The following is a 12,857-nucleotide window of genomic DNA, read 5'->3' as shown; positions in this document are numbered from 1 at the left end:
CTCCTCTCTAATCCTACGCTCCACGTCACCCCGTACCGTTTCGGGTTTAAACGCCCACTGACGGGTGGCCCCCACCCTGTCAGCAGGCCCGCGCGCACTGGATGCGCTGCTGGGCCGTTTTTCTCTGTTTAAACCGTTTCGGCCCACGTTGGTTTCCCGCCGGCCTGTTTAATTCAAATTCGATTTAAACTTTTCCAAACTTTTCCAATACTGCCCAAACTTTGAAATTAAATATTTTCATTTTGGCTAAACCAAATTTAGTGAATTTGATATTGTTGGAAAGCCACTGAAATTCTCTACAAAATGCCACTGGCCTCTTGGTCAATTTATTTGTAGAATTAATGTGACAAAAATAACAAGCCAGGGACTTTTCCCTATTCAAATAATTCTTAAAAATCAACCAAAATAGATATTAAGTTATTTCCAACTCTAATAGCTCACTTTTGACTTACACTAATTGTTTATGCAATAAAATGGTGTGGTCACCTTGTATGATCATGCCATGGTTTAGTGAATGGATATTTTGACTAGTTTAACTAGTTGATATTGTCCAAAACTATTAAAGTTAAATGGTGTGAAGTCTTATACTTCATTTAAACTTGTCTCACATGAATTCATGGGATGTTTGGACCCCTGGTTCCAAACTCTCTTATATGAATTTCTTGAGATTTAAATCAAATGTAGTGTTATTTAAATGGTATGAGGTGATCCACCTCATTTAAATCATTCTCCCAAATGATGAGGATGATGAACATTTGACTTAGGTCAAGATGAGTTCATCCATGATTGTTGGAGAAATTAAATCTTAAGAAGATTTCAATGAGAGGAAATTATCTCTCAAGAACCCTATGGAAACTATCATCTACATATAGAATTCAAATTCTATTTTAAATCCCACAACCCATGCACCCTAGTTTATTTATATGTGTATGCATAGAATAGTTTGTGTGTTGATTTGTGATGTGTGGAATAGCCATTGAATTAGTGAGTAATTACCCTCGTATTCAAATTTAGACGGTAGCACCGGAGAGTACGTCGAAGAAGAAGGTTGCTACCAGGAGGAGGAGGAGGAACAGTTTGAGAACTACCAAGGCAAGCTAAAATACTATGCAAGCTTTTATTCTTGCAAAGTGCAAAGCCCCCTTGGGGCATGGCACCATGTTTCTGATCCTTTTCTTATGTAAACCCATCCCAAGTTTTTACTTGTTTTCTAAAGGATTTACTTTTATAGTTAACTTTGGTCAAAGTACAAGTTGGATACTAGAGTAGTGAGTTAGTCTCGTCCAAGCAAAGCAAGGTAGCACCCCTCATGACTTAGAGCTAGTGCTAATCAACTAAACTTGACTACTCTAGATGGGAATCTTGTGATTTTGAAAGGATTTTGAAACCTTGGAATGAAGATGCATTCCATTGAATGATTTTTTGAAGGTGAATATGACCAAGAGAAGATGGTGATTTTTGATAAAACATGATGTTGGTTTGAATGCGATACCTTTCCAATTCTCAAGTACCCCCACAATACCTGATTATGGGTAGGGCTTAACTGGAAGTTTATGCGTCTTAGTATGGGTTCCCTCTAAACAAGCGTCATCGGGGTTATGCCGAAAGCTGCCTCTACCACAAAAGAAACGATACGATATGATGCGAAATGAGGTGAATGTCCGGCCCAAGCCACTGTGCGATTCCCGAGTTGTGACGGTTGGTCTTCACTGGGAGGCCAAGCTCATGGGGAGAGGTGCTCATACTAGGGTTTGTAAGTGAAAGGTTATGGTTGATGATCCGCGTACTGTGTTACGATTATTCGGGGAAATCCCGACGGATGAAATCAAATGTTGTGGCACAAGTGTGCAACCTCTGCAGAGTGTAAACCTATTCGAATAGCCGCGTCCACGGTTACGGACGGTTGGAAAGGCCATACAGTTTCCGAGGTCATATCTTTGAAAATGATGTTGAAAGGTGATGGGAAATGACTTGTGGTGGATTGAATTGAAATCACCACTTGAATGGTGGGAATGACACTAATGCTCCCCCTTGAGTTAGTTAGCACTTGAGTAAGCTTTTCTCAAAAACTTTGTGAACCAAAACTAGCTTTATGCAAATAAACTAGAGCTTAGCAAACCCTACTAGAATGTCTAGCACTTACATTTGTTTGAGTTTGCGAGTACTCAACGTACTCACGGCTTCGTCCCTGGCTATTCAAATGGCCAGAGTATGAAGAGGACCAAGGAGATGACCAGCAGGACGCCTACGACAACTAAGCGCCTTCCGACGTCAAGCGTTGGCCTGTGGACTAGAGAGTCCTTGTATCTTATGCTTCCGCTATGTTGAACTATGAACTTGTATTTGTTTGTTGATCAATAGATCAACTATTCGTGTAATAGGGATCAGGTGATTCCCAATTTGTAAGACTTATGGTTTGTAATGAATGGTGACTGTGATACTTAACTATTATGCCTCGCAACAACAATATTCCTGGGATTGCGATGTATGACATAATAGGCATTCGGACTTAAAAATCCGGGTGTTGACAATATGTTCCTATGAATCAAACAACTAGTGTGGGGAAAATTCACATGTGATCTAAATCCTACATAATTTCTATACAAATCCTATATATGAATTTTAGTTGTTAGGTCACTTAAAATGACTTCACTTGAAGGGTTACATTTTTGTTTTTTCTGAATTAGTAGTGATGCCTAACCATATATATACCTAAACCAAGAGAATCAGCATAAACTTATGTATATTAATAGTAAGCGCATATATGAATGTTTTTTATCTACAAACCCAGGGTCATATATATGTACATAGAAACATGCATATATGCTAGTTTTTGTACCTTGGTGTGTTCCTCTTTTGGGCTATCTCTTTTTTGTTCACCGGTTCACAACCAACGCCCTAGATTATTTGGCACTTAGAAAATAACATTTTGTTTTTGGCGCACTAACACAAATAGTAGTAGCACGGTCAACACTGTAGAGAAGTACAAAATAAATGTGTGTGGGAAAAATTGACTTAAAGTGACCATTACAATGAGAAAAAGGGTAGAACCAAGCATTGCACAGGGAAAAAGCAGTGTAGTGCCCAGAAGGAAAAAAACAAGTTGGGCTATACTCCCTCCATCCTGAAATAATGGGTGTAGAGTTAAAATTTGTCCATAAAAGAGTGTACTTCTCGTTTTGCAATGCACTTCAAAATTTGTCCACAAAAGAGTGGTAGTAAAAAATATTTATTTCTCATCACGAGGGATATAGTTTCTTCACGACTAGTACGTACTACCTCCATCACAAAGCTTAAGTCTTTTTTTAAGAGTCAAAGCAAGTAAAGGTTGACGAAAATTTAGAACAATCTATCAACTAATATAATATTTTGTAGATACCATACAAAAAAAAAATTCATTGTCTATGTATTGATATTAATTTTGTATTTTGCATGATAATGATTTTTGGTAAAATCTTAGTTTACAATGACATAGTTTGAGCTTCTAAAAATAATATAAGCTTTACGCTTTGGGATGGATGTAGTAGTATTTAGCATAATATGGTTTTCTTATTTACTACATGCATTTAGCTCATTGGAGGTGGAAAAGTTGAAGAGCAAAGTGATGGTCGATGACAGTTTCCCAATGTAATAATAAAATCCTTAATATGCCTTGGAAACCCACACGTACGCTCTTTCTAGGACAGAGGCAGTATGAGGTAATGCAGCCACGCGCTGTCATCTGCCCGTTTGTGCTATGTCTCCCAAATCTTGAAATATCGTCAGTTATCCATTTCACGTCCACACTTCTCCCTCTCTCCACGGACTAGGAAAAAACCCTCTCTTCACTTCCCCTTCCCATTCCACCGATGGAGAGCCCAACCGACGCCGTCAACGCAGCGAAAGCGAAAGCCGCGCGGCTGGCCTTAGCCGCAGAGGAGGCGTCTAGAGCTGCGACCGCAGCACGCATGGCCGCAACGGCGGCGATCATCGCCGCAGCGGATGCCAAAGACGAAGCGGAGGCCATTGCCGAAGGTCGGGCCATCGGTCGCTCATCGGCATCTGATGCTGTTGGTAGATGGGTCCACTCTCTTGGGAAGCATCCCCTAGATGACGAGGACGAGGTTGAACTCATCTTTGAACCGCCGCCGCCGACCTTCGACGAGAATATCGTCGACGAGGGGGAGGAAGTATGTTCCGATTCACCTCTCTCCCTTATTCAACATAGCCCTGTATCGATTTGCGCTATGGTCTCTCCCTCTTTTTTTTGCGCTATAGCGTTTTGAATTAGCGTCAGAATCTTTTTAGATTCATATTCGTATTAGTTGCAATCGCTACATATTTGCTTCACATCCGATTCACCTCTCTCCCTTATTCAACATAGCCCTGTATCGATTTGCTCTATGGTCTCTCCCTCTTTTTTTGCGCTATAGGGTTTTGAATTAGCGTCAGAATCTTTTTAGATTCATATTCATTATTAGTTGCAACTGCTACATATTTGCTTCACCTGTTTATTTGGCATGTATCAGGTTGCTACTGATGAGGTTGACAGCGATGTCGAGTCGCGTCATAGGAAGGCCAGGGCCACTCTCAACAAGCTTAAGGCGGGGAAGTTCGACAAGTATTGGAGTGAACCCTGGATCGGTGTGCAGGAACAGCTGCCCCTTCTGCACAAAGAGCATAAAGGTTGACTTTCGAAGCGTCCTGCAGCATGCCGAAGCCGGTGGGTCCGGCTGTCTCAAAGTTGGGGAAACTGTTAACCGATCCGGCTTCATAGCCAACCACATGGCCTATGGGCTATTCCTAAGGAAGAAATTGAACCAAGCTATCGAGACCGGTCGTGTGCCTCCTCCCAAGCCCAAGCCACCAAAGATTAAAGGTATGGGCAGCAAGAAGCAGAAGAAGCGGGACCGGGAGGAGGCGATAGGAAGAAGATGGTAAATATACTCCGTAACTGTTGTGCATGTTTGTCTCTCCTACTGCTTCAAAAGCAGCATCTTTTGTTGAACTCTGTTTATGTTTGCTGCTCAGCAGCGTTTGTGGTGAACCTATTAGCTTAATTAGGGGTTGTTGAACTATGTCTGTGTTGAACCTTGCTTAATTAGGTTGTGTTGAACTCTGTTTGTGTTGGCGTGGGAAGGGGGCATGATGCTACCCTGAATTTGCGGGACCCCAAAAAACTTGCAAATACGAGTGATGCATCCAAAAGGAACAAACTTTTACATGGTAGACCCCGATCTGAAAGCAAGAAATGCGATCGGGTCCTTAATGACCACCGCCCGGATTGATCGGGATTTTGCTCGCCTACCGCATGTGACTTGTGCTCACTGAAGTTTGGGACCTCACGCATGGGCACCACACGTAAGTGACAGACCTGTTGGTGTAAAAACTCGGGTGATTATTATACTGCATTAGTACAAAGTTTCCTATGGATTCAAGGGTTTGAAAGCCAAGTTAACTCATTTTCATGACTAAGAAGGAGCCAGGCTTACTTTTTCATTTTCATGTTTTAACTTGTTTAAATCTTGGTCAAACAAAGGATTTGACCAGGATTCAAATGGGCATAAAAATTCAAAAAAGAAATAAAAAAAACCAAAGCACATAAGCTTCTTATGTCATATAGTAAGCATTAAAGTTGATCAACGAAGTCTAGACATATTCAAACCAGAAAAATCATGTATATACCCCCTAACCCTAAACTTTGTCTTATGAAGTCAAGCATGAAGAAAAGTGGTTTTGGGTTTCAAACATTGGAAATTAAAAAAACTCCCAAAAGCTTCATTTTGGAGTGACTAAGAAGAATCCAGGCTTACCTTTTCATTTTCATGTTTTAAACTGGTTTAAATCTTGGTCAAACCTAGGATTTGACCAAGATTCAAATGGACATAACAAATTCAAAAAAATCAAAACCAAACACATAGTCTTTTGATGTCATATAGTAAGCATTCAAGTTGATAAACAAAGTCTAGACATATTTAAACAAGAAAAATCATGTATATACTTGGCCCCTAACCCTAAACTCTGTCTTATGAAGTCAAGCATTAAGAGAAGTGGTTTTGGGTTTCAAACATGGAAATTTAAAAAACCTCCCAAAAGCTTCATTTTGGAGTGACTAAGAAGAATCCAGGCTTACTTTTCATTTTCATGTTTTAAACTGGTTTAAATCTTGGTCAAACCTAGGATTTGACCAAGATTCAAATGGGCATAACAAATTCAAAAAAAAACCAAACACATAGTCTTTTGATGTCATATAATAAGCATTCAAGTTGATAAACAAGGTCTAGACATATTCAAACAAGAAAAATCATGTATCTACCCCCTACCCCTAAACTTTGTCTTATGAAGTAAAGCACGAAGAGATGTCATTTTGGGTTTCGAACATGGAAAATTAAAAAACCCTCCCAAAAGCTTCATTTTGGAGTGAATAAGAAGGATCCATACTTACTTTTCATTTTCATGTTTTTAACTTGTTTAAATATTGGTCAAACCTGCTAGGATTTGACCAAGATTCAAATGGGCATAAAAAAAAGAAATAAAAAATTAAACCAGAAATCACTTCTCTTCGTGCTTGACTTCATTAGACAGAGTTTAGGGTTTGGGGTATATACATGATTTTTATTGTTTAAATATGTCTAGACTCCGTTGATCAACATGAATGCTTACTATAACTTAAGAAGCTTATGTGCTTTGGTTTTTCATTTTTTGAATTCTTTATTGAATTTTTATGCCCATTTGAATCTTGGTCAAATCCTAGGATTGACCAAGAATAAAACAAGTCACTAACATGAAAATGAAAAACTAAGCCCGCATCCTTCTAATTCACTCCAAAAATGAAGCTTTTGGGAGGGTTTTTGAATTTTCCATGTTTGAAACCCAAAACCATTCCTCTTATATGCTTGACTTCATATATATGACAGAGTTTAGCCTTAGGGGGTAATACAAGATTTTTCTGGTTTGAATATGTCTAGACCTTGTTTATCAACTTGAATGCTTACTATAAACCAAAAATTCATGTATCTACCCCTAACCCTAAACTATGCATGAAGAGAAGTGGTTTTGGGTTTCAAACCTGGATATTTCAAAAACCCTCCCAAAAGCTTCATTTTGGAGTGAATAAGAAGGATCAAGGCTTAATTTTTCATTTTCATGTTTTAATCTTGTTTAAATCTTGGTCAAACCTAGGATTTGACCAAGATTCAAATGGGCATAATTTAAAAAAATGGAAAATCAAGGCACTAGACATATTCAAGGCACTAGACTTCTTATGTCATATAGTTAGCATTCAATTAAGTTGATAAACAAGCTCTAGACATATTCAAACCAGAAAAATCATGTATCTACCCCCTATATATCCCTAAACCCTGACTTATGAAGTCAAGCATGAAGAGAAGTGGTTTTTGGTTTCAATCATGGAAATTTCAAAAACCCTCCCAAGAGCTTCATTTTGGAGTGACTAATTAAGAAGCATACATGCTTACCTTCTCATATTCATGTTTTAAACTTGTTCAAATCTAGGTCAACAAACCTAGGATTTGACGAAGAATCAAATGGGTATAAAAAAATTAAAACCAAGGTCTGCTCATGTCATATAGTGAGCATTCAATTAAATTGATAAACAAGGTCTAGACATATTCAACCTAGCAGGAAAATCATGTATCTACCCCCTAACCCTAAACTATGTCTTGTGAAGTCAAGCATGCATGAAGAGAAGTGGTTTTTGGTTTTCAAGCATGGAAATTTCAAAAACCCTCCCAAGAGCTACATATTGGAGTGACTAAGAAGGATAGATGCTTAATTTTTCATATTCATGTTTTAAACTTGATTAAATCATGGTCAAACCTAGGATTTGACCAAGATTTAAATGGGCATAAAAATTCAAAAAAAAATGAAAAACCAATGCACATAGTCATCTTATGTCATCTAGTAAGCAATCAATTAAGTTGATAAACAATGTCTAGACATATTCAAACCAGAAAATTTATGTATCAAGCTACCCCTAACCCCAAACTCTGTCTTATGAAGTCTAGCTTGAAGAGAAGTACGTGGTTTTTTGGTTTCAAACATGGAAATTTCAAAAACCCTCTCAAGATCGAGCTTCATTTTTGAGTGACTACAAAGGATACATGCTTAATTTTTCATATTCATGTTTTAAACTTGTTTAAATCATGGTCAAACCTAGGATTTGACCAAGATTCAAATGGGCATAAAAATTCAAAAAAACAATAAAATGAAAAACCAGTGCACATAGTCATCTTATGTCATCTAATAAGCATTCAATTAAGTTGATAAACAAGGTCTAGACATATTCAAACCAGAAAATTCATGTATCAAGCCACCCCTATCCCCAAACTCTGTCTTATGAAGTCAAGCATGAAGAGAAGTACGCGGTTTTTTGGTTTCAAACATGGAAATTTCAAAAACCCTCTCAAGAGCTTCATTTTGGACTGACTACGAAGGATACAGGCTTAATTTTTCATATTCATGTTTTAAACTTGTTTAAATCGTGGTCAAACCTAGGATTTGACCAAGATTCAAATGGGCAAAATTAAAAAAAATGAAAAATCATGGCACATAGTCTTCTTATGTCATATAGTAAGAATTCAATTAAGTTGATAAACAAGGTCTAGACATATTCAAACCAGAGAAATCATGTATCTACCCCCTAACCCTAAACTCTGTCTCATGAAGTCAAGCGCATGAAGATATGTGGTTTTTGGTTTCAAACATGGAAATTTAAAAAACCCTCCCAAAGAGCTTCATTTTGGAGTGACTAAGAAGGATCCATAGGAAACTATGTACTAATACAATATAATGATCACCCGAGTTATTAGAGCAACAAGTCTGTCACTTACGTGTGGTTCCCATGCGTGAGGTCCCACACTTCAGTGAGCACAAGTCACGTACGCAAGGTAGGCAAACTCCCAGCCGTCTTCTTTGTCACGTACGCTAGGTACGCCGGTTTTGGCAGGTCGTTTCTAGCTCAGCTCGTAGGCCATGGTGTGCAGGCTCTGTAGCCATGGCGATTTGGTCGCGCCAAGTGGTTCGTCCTCGGCTGCGACGAGGATCAATCCGGACGGTGGCTATTAAGGACCCGATCGCATTTCTTGCTTTCAGCATGGGGTCTACCATGTAAATCTTAGGGATTTAGACGTAATTTCCTGTTTATTTTGTGTCCTGCTGTAAACTGCGCTCTGATGCGTATTGGAAATCTGGGTCCTTCAGGATCGTTCGGTTGTCCCTCTAAGGGCTCCTTTGATTCATAGGATTTGCATAGGAATTGTGTAGGATTTGGTTCCTATGGAAAATTTTCCTATACATGTTGTTTGATTCATAGGAATATATCCTATAGGAAAAAGTCTTATGGAAATCTTGTAGTGTAATTCCTATAGGAAAAAAACATTAGCTCATACCTCATGAAAAATTCCTTTGCTTCAATCAAACATACTTCATCTTCCTATGGGATTAAAATAGACATGCCATTTAATCCTATGACTTTCCTATTCCTATGCTTTTTCTATCCTTTGAATCAAAGGAGCCCTAAAAAAATTCTCTCTCATTCTCGGCCTTTCTCGCTCGCTCGCACTCCCCTCATGCGCACTGACAACCTCGCACACGCCAACATCACCAGAAAAAGGATAGACACCATAAATAAGTGGGGCCCCGTGACTGCTCTCCCTTCGTCTCCTTGATACGTCTCCGAAGTATCGATAATTTCTTATGTTCCGTGCCACATTATTGATGTTATCTACATGTTTTATGCACACTTTATGTCATATTCGTGCATTTTCTGGAACTAACCTATTAACAAGATGCCGAAGTGCCAGTTGCTGTTTTCTGCTGTTTTGGGTTTCAGAAATCCTAGTAACGAAATATTCTCGGAATTGGACGAAATCAACGCCCAGGGTCCTATTTTGCCACGAAGCTTCCAGAAGACCGAAGAGGAGACGAAGTGGGGCCACGAGGTGGCCACACCTGACATAGGCATCCCAAATGGGCCTGCCGAATATAGTACCCGGGGTTTATTGAAGGCCCACTACCCGAAGAATAAGAAGATTCGGGAGCCCAAGATGCGTTTAAGGAAGAAATAGAGTTGTAATAGGAAGTGTTACTTGTAATCTGGCGGGATGAGTTAGAAACCGTCCCGAATTCTGTAAACTTGTACAACACGAATCCTTCGACTCCACCTCCTATATAAAGGGGGGGTCGAGGGACGAAGAATGAATCGAATCATTGTCTGCAAACCCTAGTTTTCATAGTCGTCGAGTACTTTTCGGCTGAAACCTTCGAGATCTACTTACCCTCTACTTCTAACTAAACCCTAGCCTACAATCCATAGGCATTGACAAGTTAATCCCTTGTCAACACCCTAGGGCGGCGCGGCCCAAGCCCTGGCCGCGCCGGCCTGTAGTGTGGGCCCCTCGTGCCGCCTCTTGACCTGCCCTTCCGCCTACTTAAAGCCTCCGTCGCGAAACCCCCAGTACCGAGAGCCACGATACGGAAAACCTTACTGAGACGCCGCCGCCGCCAATCCCATCTCGGGGGATTCAGGAGATCGCCTCCGGCACCCTGCCGGAGAGGGGATTCATCTCCCGGAGGACTCTACGCCGCCATGGTCGCCTCCGGAGTGATGTGTGAGTAGTCTACCCCTGGACTATGGGTCCATAGCAGTAGCTAGATGGTTGTCTTCTCTTCATTGTGCTTAATTGTCGGATCTTGTGAGCTGCCTAACATGATCAAGATCATCTATCTGTAATTCTATATGTTGCGTTTGTTGGGATCCGATGAATAGAGAATACTTGTTATGTTGATTATCAAAGTTATGTCTATGTGTTGTTTATGATCTTGCATGCTCTCCGTTACTAGTAGATGCTCTGGCCAAGTAGATGCTTGTAACTCCAAGAGGGAGTATTTATGCTCGATAGTGGGTTCATGTCTCCATGAATCTGGGGAAGTGACAGAAATCTCTAAGATTATGGATGTGCTGTTGCCACTAGGGATAAAACATTGGTGCTATGTTCAAGGATGTAGTCACTGATTACATTACGCGCAATACTTAATGCAATTGTCTGTTGTTAGCAACTTAATACTGGAGGGGGTTCGGATGATAACCTGAAGGTGGACTTTTTAGGCATAGATGCATGCTGGATAGCGGTCTATGTACTTTGTCGTAATGCCCAATTAAATCTCACAATACTCATCATAATATGTATGTGCATGGTCATGCCCTCTTTATTTGTCAATTGCCCAACTGTAATTTGTTCACCCAACATGCTGTTTATCTTATGGGAGAGACACCTCTAGTGAACTGTGGACCCCGGTCCAATTCTCTATACTGAAATACAATCTACTGCAATACTGTTCTACTGTTTTCTGCAAACAATCATCATCCACACTATACATCTAATCCTTTGTTACAGCAAGCCGGTGAGATTGACAACCTCACTGTTTCGTTGGGGCAAAGTACTTTGGTTGTGTTGTGCAGGTTCCACGTTGGCGCCGGAATCTCTGGTGTTGCGCCGCACTACATCCCGCCGCCATCAACCTTCAACGTGCTTCTTGACTCCTACTGGTTCGATTAAACCTTGGTTTCTTACTGAGGGAAACTTGCCGCTGTGCGCATCACACCTTCCTCTTGGGGTTCCCAACGGACGTGTCAACTACACGCATCAAGCAAATTTCTGGCGCCGTTGCCGGGGAGATCAAGACACGCTGCAAGGGGAGTCTCCACTTCCCAATCTCTTTACTTTGTTTTTGTCTTGCTTTATTTTATTTACTACTTTGTTTGCTGCACTAAATCAAAATACAAAAAAAATTAGTTGCTAGTTTTACTTTATTTGCTATCTTGTTTGCTATATCAAAAACACAAAAAAATTAGTTACTTGCATTTACTTTATCTAGTTTGCTTTATTTACTATTGCTAAAATGAATACTCCTGAAAATACTAAGTTGTGTGACTTCACAACCACAAATAATAATGATTTCTTATGCACACCTATTGCTCCACCTGCTACTACAGCAGAATTCTTTGAAATTAAACCTGCTTTACTGAATCTTGTTATGAGAGAGCAATTTTCTGGTGTTAGTTCTGATGATGCTGCTGCCCATCTTAATAATTTTGTTGAATTGTGTGAAATGCAAAAGTATAAAGATGTAGATGGTGATATTATAAAATTAAAATTGTTCCCTTTCTCATTAAGAGGAAGAGCTAAAGATTGGTTGCTATCTCTGCCTAAGAATAGTATTGATTCATGGACTAAATGCAAGGATGCTTTTATTGGTAGATATTATCCCCCTGCTAAAATTATATCTTTGAGGAGTAGCATAATGAATTTTAAACAACTAGATACTGAGCATGTTGCACAAGCATGGGAAAGAATGAAATCTTTGGTTCAAAATTGCCCAACCCATGGACTGACTACTTGGATGATCATCCAAACCTTTTATGTAGGACTGAATTTTTCTTCGCGGAACCTATTGGATTCAGCTGCTGGAGGTACCTTTATGTCCATCACTCTTGGTGAAGCAACAAAGCTTCTTGATAATATGATGATCAACTACTCTGAATGGCACACGGAAAGAGCTCCACAAGGTAAGAAGGTAAATTCTGTCGAAGAAACCTCTTCCTTGAGTGATAAGATTGATGCTATTATGTCTATGCTCGTGAATAATAGGACTAATATTGATCCTAATAATGTTCCATTAGCTTTATTGGTTGCACAAGAAGAACATGTTGATGTAAACTTCATTAAAAATAATAATTTCAACAACAATGCTTATCGGAACAATTCTAGTAACAACTATAGGCCATATCCTTATAATAATGGTAACGGTTATGCTAATTCTTATGGGAATTCTTACAACAATAATAGGAATTCACC

Source organism: Lolium perenne, chromosome 3 (genome assembly GCF_019359855.2).
Source record: "Lolium perenne isolate Kyuss_39 chromosome 3, Kyuss_2.0, whole genome shotgun sequence".
Taxonomy (NCBI): domain Eukaryota; kingdom Viridiplantae; phylum Streptophyta; class Magnoliopsida; order Poales; family Poaceae; genus Lolium; species Lolium perenne.
The sequence above is the reverse complement of the archived record's forward strand: the minus strand, read 5'-3'. Positions refer to the sequence as shown.